This window comes from Leopardus geoffroyi, chromosome A2 (genome assembly GCF_018350155.1).
Source record: "Leopardus geoffroyi isolate Oge1 chromosome A2, O.geoffroyi_Oge1_pat1.0, whole genome shotgun sequence".
Classification (NCBI taxonomy): Eukaryota; Metazoa; Chordata; class Mammalia; order Carnivora; family Felidae; genus Leopardus; species Leopardus geoffroyi.
Genome location: NC_059331.1, coordinates 104,806,358 through 104,816,109, shown reverse-complemented (window position 1 = coordinate 104,816,109; position 9,752 = coordinate 104,806,358). Strand labels below are relative to the sequence as shown.

Genomic DNA, 9,752 nt, shown 5'->3' with positions numbered 1-9,752 from the left:
GGTTTAAAAACTCTCCTGTCTTTTGTCTCTCAGTGCAGTTGAGTTTCAGTCTTGCTCCCCTATTACGATGGTCTTGAATCACTCACTTTGCCTGTTTAACTCCATCAGTGCAATTTTTCCAGAGCAAAAGTGCCACTGCCAAAAATTCTCAGACCAGTAAACCTCCAGGGACTCAAAGGGATACAGTGATAACACCTCTCTCCCTGACTCACACTTTGTAACTCATGGTGAAGCCAAAGGCACTGTCAGGTTTCATGGAGTCCCAGATGGAGTCCCATATTTCATGAAGTCCTTTATGCAAAGAGTTCCTCTACCTCTGGTTGCAGCTCCATAGACTCATGTAGGAACAGACTGACAGGCAAATGCCATTCTTGCTCTCTATGTCTCAATTCCTAAATCAACTGCACAAGCAAAGCAAACCACTTTTTTTCATAAACACTCCCCCTTCACACCACCTCACTTTTTGAAATACAAATGACCTTCTCATAGACTCACCTACCAGATGGCAATCATGCCCATTCATGTTTGAATTCCACTTTAGTCCAAAACTGAGATCTCTATTTCACACAGATGAGTAAAACAATGTGTTGGGAGTGCTTAAAAACACAACAAATGAGGGGCGAGGGGAATGAAATATTTTCACTTTTTTCTTTACCCTCTTTGCATTGTTTGAAAGACCCAGTTCAAATGATCATTCGCATAGCACATTTAAGCACTCATATGCCTTACAGCACACACTGATTTCTCAATTAAACTTTAAATGCCAGACCAGTAAGTTTAGAGCCATTCTACAAGGAAGGAAGGAAGGAAGGAAGGAACGAAGGAAGGAAGGAACGAAGGAAGGAAGGAAGGAAGGAAAACAGGAAGGAAGGAAGGAAGGAAGGAAGGAAGGAAGGAAGGAAGGAAGGAAAACAGGAAGGAAGGAAGGAAGGAAGGAAGGAAGGAAGGAAGGAAGGAAGGAAGTTAGTTACAGGAATGGGGAAGAAAGAAAAGGAAACAGGAAAAAAAAGTCTAGCAGGGTGGAAATCAAAGGAAGTTGATTTTAGTTCAGTATTAGAAAGGGCTAAAACAATTACAGCAATCCAACACTCAAATCAACTGTTGTAAGAAAATAATTTTGTCCATGTTGGGAGCTAGGTAGAGGCTGGAGATAGTGCACTCAGCATGCTGTGGAGGAAATTCATGCATAAGGTAGGACTCTCAACTTATCCAAGGACACTTCCAACTCTGAGATGATGCTATGTGATGGGATTACTATTTATAAAATATTAATCTTTTGGATTCTTTAATGAGATTTTAATTTTTTTATATATTAGCACTTCATTAATAAAATGGAAAATATCCCCCAAATATAAAGCATTTCCTTCTGAAATGAACACCTAATAACAGAAAGTTATTATTTTTTTTTTTTTTAATTTAATTTTTTTTTTTTAACGTTTATTTATTTTCGGGACAGAGAGAGACAGAGCATGAACGGGGGAGGGGCAGAGAGAGAGGGAGACACAGAACTGGAAGCAGGCTCCAGGCTCTGAGCCATCAGCCCAGAGCCCGACGCGGGGCTCGAACTCACGGACCGCGAGATCGTGACCTGAGCTGAAGTCGGACGCCCAACCGACTGAGCCACCCAGGCGCCCCAACAGAAAGTTATTTTAATCATCATATCAACTTCACGTCATGGAACTAAAAGCATTGAATGGTGCATTTAACTGGATATTTATATAGGTGCTGTTATCTTTGTTCCTTAGCATCATGTGTGAATTGATTTAGTTATTCCTCATGACAATCTCCATGCAATTAGGCATTGCTTACTCACAGCAGAATGATCTAAGAACTACAGAGAGAGGCAAATAGTTCTTTCTCTTTTTCTACAGGTATTTCATAAGAATACTTTCCAGAACTCTATGCCAGACATAAAACTACCACAGAAGACAGAATCCATACTTTTAATGGCCAATGTTAAGATGGGGGGGGGGGTGGTCAGGGGGAGGGCTCCAGAAAGGAATCTGATATTTGTCTTTCAGTTGATCTCCCTCACTCTCAGGTTGGGGAGTGAGCAGCTGGGCTCCACCAATGCTGGAAATCAAGCCAATTGGCCTGACATCTTGGGCACTGGCTCAGATGAATTTCTGGAGGTCACCCAATCTTACTGTTGTGGAAAACCATAGAATATTAACATCAAGAAGAAACTATAGACTCTAGGACACCCTAGTCTTAGCTCTAGGATGTTCTAAGCTTGTGGGTAAGTCACCTAACCTTTTCAAACCTTAAGATCTCATACATATCTGCAAAAGGGAATATCCATATTCTGATTATCATAAGGTATTGTTGTAAAACAAAAGATAAAATGCCACACATATGTATGTATTATTTAAGTGGTTATTATTTGGGGGAAAAAAATGAAGAGCCACTCCCATGCTCATTTGGAAGGACCTAGACTGTATGATTTCTATATGCCTGGTGCTGGAGTCACAGAGAGAAAAGGTAACAGGCTGCAGCAGCATTTTCAGACAGACTCTAGCAAAGCAGAATAGAATTGGAGATTCTACTTTCTTATCCTTCACCAATAATGTCAACTACTAACCAAGACTCTAAATATAGAATACAAAGAATTCTGCTTGTGCTGAACACAAAACGTTTCCTCCCTATTCACAGCTTCGTATGTATTTAAAGCTTATGAATATAAGGTTACTATGAAAGTTATCCCTCAAATGGTGCCCTTTTTTGTTAGTAGAAAAATTTTTAATGATTTGTAAAAAGCATTTATTACAAAGCTTTTCAGCGCTAGAGGGATAGAGTCCTAAGAGTAATAGTGGGTTCTCCCCTTGACTACATTGTTTCATTCTGCTCTAACTGCTAGTATTCACTTCTCTGATTTTGTTACCGAAGAGAGTAAAAGCCCATTACACAAAACCATTTAAAGAATTTATCGGTATTGTGTGAAATGCTCTGCTCATCAAAACAAATGGAGAGCAGACTTGTCTGTGATGGTTGGAATTCAGCACCCTTGGAATTGTGTCAAGAAGAATATCAACAGGCAAACTCCCCCTCCACTAAAAGCCCTTATGTACTCCTGGCTCAGACGAGGTTCTCAGATTTTAAAAGTTGCAGTAACTAATCAGAATCACAATATTCAATCTCCAGTTAAAAATAAAGCATCTAACCACTATTTCCTGAAAATATAATGCTATTTTTTCTGAAGGTTGGAGAAAATAATTTAATACCAAAAATGAAAATATTGACCATACTCTTTTCAAAATACAACTCCAAAAGGGAACAAGTCTGTTTCTTTTTCCCTTCCCTAATCGCTGTCTTCCTTTTACTTTTACCAACAATATTTTAGGTAGGCTTCTCTTTATCAAATTTTACTTTGAAGAAACTGAGTTTAATTCTGTTGGCATTCTGGACTGCTCTAGTCAGAGCACAGAAAAATACAGCCAAAGCATTACCTTTAAAGTCAATGCATTGGCTTAGACACTAACCAGCTTTCTTACAAAGATGCTTTATGAATCATGGATCAAGTGAATAGCATAATAAAAGCACACACTTCTGGAAGTATCCATCTAATGCATTTTAGGGGGACCAAAAGCATCTCATTTCTGAAACTATGGAAGTAAAATTTTAAAAAGGCTTATATTTATCCAAATCTACACTTTCTTTGGTCCCTTCTTCTTTTAGGTGCATTACTTATTTACAATGCATTCTCCCTATGAGAGTCTGTGAAAGACATCATCCTGTTTGCCCAACACTCTTTTAAAAAATGATAAGCACATGAACATCCATTACTGAAAGTCCCCATAATAGAAGTAAAACAACTTTGGCAGCAAAGGTAATGGGAAGTGCACATACAGACACAAAGGCTAAAAACAATGATGAAGGTCATTCCCTAAGTGCATTTATAGTTAGAATAGTTGGTGAAGGTCTCTTGAATTTATTGTAGTATTAAGCTCAGATACAGTTTTATTTGAAATTTCCTCTTGGGTTTTTCCTATTTCTTTTCCAAATTTGTTCATGACTGATATTTTCTTAAAATTGAAATTGGAGCTACCAGGAATTTAACAAAACACGTTAGGGGTTCCTGGGTGGCTCATTCGTTTAAGCATCTGACTCTTGCTTTCAGCTCAGGTCGTGATCTCCTGGGCATCAGATCAAGCCCCATGTTGGGCTCAGCACTAAGCATGGGGCCTGCTTGGGATCCTCTCTCTCCCTCTCTCTGTGCCCCTCTCCCCAACCTGCATGCTTTCTCTCTCTCTCAAAATAAGTAAATACACTTAAGAAAAAAGAAGAACACAGGTTAAATCACAGAAGAGATATTGTGTATAAATTATTAGCAGAGCAGTGAACAGGAGGAGATTTTGTTCCTACCCAGTCCAGTTTGCGAGTAAGAGCTAGCATTTTTCCCTTTTATCCTGGCTTGCATCTTTAAGCATCATGAAACCCACCCTTTATTTCTGAGGCTCTGAGTTTGTAACCATTAAAAAGGTCGGTTTCAAAGGAGGGAATTCAAGTACATCTTATAAAAGCTTTGGGCAAGTGTCAGTGGAAAACCCTCCCTATTCCTCCACCCCAAAAATTAATGGTTTTTTGTTTGTTTGTTTTGGTTCTTTTTTTTTTTTTTTTTTTTTTTTTGCACAAACTGCATGAAGCACAAGGCATTGGCACAATGACATTCATTCAGCTTGTCTCCACATGGTATCCCCAAGGAGGGCCTTTGTCTCAGGTCTCACCAAATCCCCTAATGTATTTCCCATCCAACTCTTCATTTTTCCACCCCTAACCCAATGTAATTCTTTCCCCGGGGAAATTCTATTTTAAAAATGTATATTTTCCAGACTCCTTTGCAACTAAGTATAGCAGAACCAACTTTGGCCTTTAATACTTTAATTTTTTTTTCTTAACGTTTATTTATTTTTGAGAGAGACAGGCAGACAGAGTGTGAGCAGGGGGTCAGAGAGGGAGGGAGACACAGAATCCAAAGCAGGCTCCAGCCTCTGAGTTGTCAGCACAGAGTGCAACACAGGGCTTAAACTCATGAACCAAGAGATCATCACCTGCACCAAAGTCAGATGCTTAACTGACTGAGACACCCAGGTGCCCCTGGCCTATGATACTTCAGCATACTTCTGGGAGTGTTTTCCTTTTCCTCTTCCCTCATTGCTTCCCTCCTCTTCTTTCTGCCTACCTAAGGTAGGACACAGATGTGGGGCTGAAAGAGCACTATTGTGACCATGAAATCACCATGTAAATGAGAACCAGAGATAACTGGATAACAGAGCAAAAAGCCAGAGCCTTGATATCATGGAACTGCCTTGCCAGGCTTTTCTGGATTTCTTTTACTGTTACAGTCTTTTTTATTAATTTATTTTATTTTATTTTTTAGAGAAAGAGAGTGAGCATGTGCATGAGTGGGGAGGAGGAGAGAGAGGGAGAGAGAGAATTGGCGCTGACAGTGTGGAGCCTGACTTGGGGGTCAATCTTACTACCCTGAGATCATGACCTGAGCTGAAATCAAGGGTTGGACACTTAATCGACTGAGCCACCCAGGCGCCCCTATTATTACAGTCCTAATGCCTGTGTGTCTGCCTCTTTCAAAGTCTTTCCTTTTGATTCTCAAGAGACTGTTTTGCTTCCAATTCAATTCAGCTTTTTATAAAACAAAATCTTCAGCTTTTGAAAATATTGATTTTGATGTGGATTTCAAGAGCCTATTTTGGAAGTTAAAAACTGAACAGCCATTGATTCTCTCTCTTTGCTTTCCAATTGTAACAATATTGACTCTCTTCAAGACAATATGGAAATCTTTGACTACTGAAGGAATGATCATACTTAGAACTATGAACAGGAAAATACAAATTGATTTAAGATATTATATTAAGTAATATTTTAAAAAAGAAAATAGGCTTATGAATTTTTTCTGAGCCCTTTTAAATGCCCAAGATTTTCTTGTTATAATCAATAAGCTAGGTTTCCCTTTGATCCTGTAATTCAGATTTGTAGGTTTGTCCTTGAGAGCAATAGGAAGCTGAAGCTTAGTCCTTCCTCTCAATACACACATATTCCTCTAGTGCATGAAAACTATCCTGTAGTGGATGACAAACCAATCGAATACCAAACCCAGAAGACTTCTGGAAAATAAGAGTAGGTTATCCCCCGTAAACCCTAGAAAGACTATGGAAAGTTTGTGGTCCAGAGTTCTGACAAAAAGAAAAACATATAGAACATATGAAACATACAGAACTTTATTTCTCTGGAGAATCCAAGAGAGCTCATTAAATCTTATCAAACCAGAGCCATAGAGAGTGATTAATTCTAGTGCGACTACAGTGATAGCCCTCTAGAGACAAAAGAATAAAAAGGAAGTAGATGTCAAGAGTATGCATCAGCATTTCAGAGAAGATGACAGACCTAGAACATCAAGCTTTCTAGAATGTCAGACCAAAGCCACTGATTTGCAAATCATAAGAAGTGTGAAGAATCAGTAGGGGCCATGTTAGGCTAAAAACTAAGGAACCCTTCCTAATACATGGCTTTCAGGATTAACAAAATCTCAACATCTGTCTCTTCAAATGAGAAGGAAACATACCAACTCTTAATGCCCTTATTTCTCTTGAGGAGCAATTTTCCATGACATACTTGGTGGAGAGTGAGATAATAACCTAACAGATCATCTAATATCATAGGAGTTTCAGATACTTTGAGTAAGAGTTCAAACTTCTAGCACCAATCTTAAAGCCCGCTGATCCTTAGGAAGAAGTAAGCATAAAAATTTATGGGAAATAGGGACGCCTGGGTGGCTCATTTGGTTGAGTGACAAACTCTAGATTTCAGCTTGGGTCATGATCCCAGGATAGTGGGATCAACCCCTGCTAGGGTTCTGCATTGAGTGTGGAGCCTGCTTAAGATTCTCTTCCTCTCTCTCTCTCTGCCCTTCACCCACTCAAAAGTGCATGCACATGTACTTTCTCTCACTCTCCCTCTCTCTACAATAAAAAAATTAAGGGGCACGTAGGTGGCTCAGCCAGTTAAGTCCCCACTCTTGACTTCAGCTCAGGTCATGATATCACGGTTGGTGAGGACGAGCCCTGTGTTGGGCTCTGTGAAGTCTATTTGGGATTCTCTGTCTCTTTTCCTCTCTCTCTGCCCCTCTGCATCTTGTGCTCTCTCTCTCTCTCTCTCTCTCAAAATAAATTTAAAAAGATTAAAAAAAAGAATGCTTTAAAAAATTAATCAAAAAATAAAATTTAATTTTTTTTTAATTTAAAATAAACAAGATCATGTATTTGCTAAGTAATATTTTAAAACACAGTTTAACTCATATGTCTAATTATGTTTTTAGAACAATGGAACATTTATAAACACTGGGTGTCACAATATCTTTATTACTACAATGAGTTTTAGGACCTTTTCTTTCTATTAAACATCATTTAAACATGCTAGCAAACTTTAATATAGGATTATTCATTATTCAGTCTCAAGTATTTGGCAAAATAATAAAGAAATATACTATATTAAATTTTTACCTGGATAATTGGCCTATAATACATTTTTATTAACTTATTTAATAAATGTTTTTATGAAGGTATAACATATACAGTACACAAATGTTAAATTCAATCACTACCAAGATCAAGATCTAGAATATAACTGACAAGATTAAAATGAGAAATAGACAAATTCACAATCATGATTAATTTTGTCCATTTTTATATGTATTTTAAATCTATGTCATTAAATACATACAGGTTTAAGATTATTTGGACTTCTTTTTTAATTGACCTTTTTTCATTATTAATTATCTTTTTATATCTTTCAATATTTCTTATAGAAAAGTCTTCTGTGCCTTACATTATTATAGCTACCTTAAATTTCTTTGTCCATATGATCTATCTTCTTACATCCCTTTGTTTTGTTTTAATGCTAAAAATATTTTGTAAAAAATCATACAAAAGTTGGGAAGAGAAAGGAGAATGTCAACCAGCCAACATCAAAGTTTGGGCAGCACAAAGTGCTGCCTAGAGAGACTGGTAGTTAGAGCGGTCTGCAGAGATCAAGATGGCCACCAGCCAACAGAAGCAGCAACCTGGGTCAGCCATATTCATGAGCACCACGGACAGCAGAGCTATTTTTCCCAATCATTCCTCCTTTTCAGGAAGGAAGAAGCAGGAGCTCACCCTTCAGACATGTTCTTGATGGTCTTATGCTCTATTATGGCTTTCTCCCAATAGATGTCATTGGATTTCTCAATGACCACATCCCTGGCAGTGCCCTCAATCCAGGCAGTGTGGGGGCAATTCTGGAGCCTCTGGGATTTGAACAGGGAGTGTAAAAGCTCTGAATACCACTTCTCTTACAGAAGGCGTGTTGTGCTTTGTGCCTGTTGAATGTGCATTTGGTTAGGGCCCTTCTTGAGCCTGAAGCAAGAAGCCAGAACAAAAAAGTGTTTATTCTTCTTCTTGCAAATGCTGCCATTGCAGTCAAAAATGCGCAAGTTGCTGAGGCCCAAACTTCAAAGCTCCACAGTAGCAGTCCCCTGTGTGCTTCACCAGGCTCTGGTATTGGAAGGTATCCAGCAGCAGCTTGGTTGTACCCTGGAAGATGAGCCACTTCTGGGACATCTCCCAGTGCTCCTGCTGGCTGCCCAGGTCCAGCATGGCCACTGAGGCCATTGGGGTTGCTGGGGCTGGCTATGGCTGTGACAATGGAGGGGACAGCATCATGACCAGTGCCAGCTCTGGCTACATCTGCCCATGGCCTGGCCACCTCCTGGGCTGATAGCATCAACTACCGCTGGGCTCCTCTCCCCTTGCCTGGCATGTGAGGTGCCTTGGGGTGAACTGTGGGGCCTCTGGAAGACCCAGGCTGCTTCTCTTATCCTTTTCTTTTCTTTTGACTCTTATCCTTTTCTTTTCAATCTATATCTATATTTAAAATGGATCTCTTTACAGAGCACATACTCAGATTTGGTTTTTAATCAATTTGCTTTCTAGTGCCTAATCCATTTATATGTAATAACTTATGTAGTTGCATTTAACAACATCTCAACAGTCATTTCTCTTTGCTCCATATGGTCTTTGTTCCTTTTTTCATTTTTTCCTGCCTCCTTTAGAATTAATCAATTTTTAAAATTTCCTTTTAGGGGCGCCTGGGTGGCGCAGTCGGTAAAGCGTCCGACTTCAGCCAGGTCACGATCTCGCGGTCCGTGAGTTCGAGCCCCGCGTCGGGCTCTGGGTTGATGATGGCCCAGAGCCTGGAGCCTGCTTCCGATTCTGTGTCTCCCTCTCTCTCTGCCCCTCCCCCGTTCATGCTCTGTCTCTCTCTCTGTCCCAAAAATAAATAAACGTTGAAAAAAAAAAAACTATATAAAAAAATTCCTTTTATTTCTTCTTTTAGCTAGTTTGTTTACATTTTTATTACTTTTCAGAAGTTTCCCCAGAAATTACAATATTCATCTTTGCCTCCACACAATCATCCTAACATAAGTACTTTCATCACTTTCAAACAATAAAATCACCTGGCAACAACTTAACTCCATTTACATGCATCTTGACATTTATGCCTTTATAGGCATGTACTTTATATTTCCATTTTTATAAACCACAAAGATATTATTTCTCTTGTTTTAAACACCAGTATCTTTTCATATTTACCCCTACATTTACACTTTCCATTGCCCTTTATTTCTTCCTGCCATTTTACGCATCCATCTGGAATCACTAACTTTTACTGTGAAGAATTTCCTTTAGCATATCATAGAG

At 39.0% G+C, this 9,752-nt stretch overlaps 1 pseudogene; it reads right to left on the bottom strand.

Moving 5' to 3' along the window:
• Nucleotides 1-8,164: 8,164 nt before the first annotated feature.
• Nucleotides 8,165-8,714, bottom strand: LOC123607262 (annotated as a pseudogene).
• Nucleotides 8,715-9,752: the final 1,038 nt, after the last annotated feature.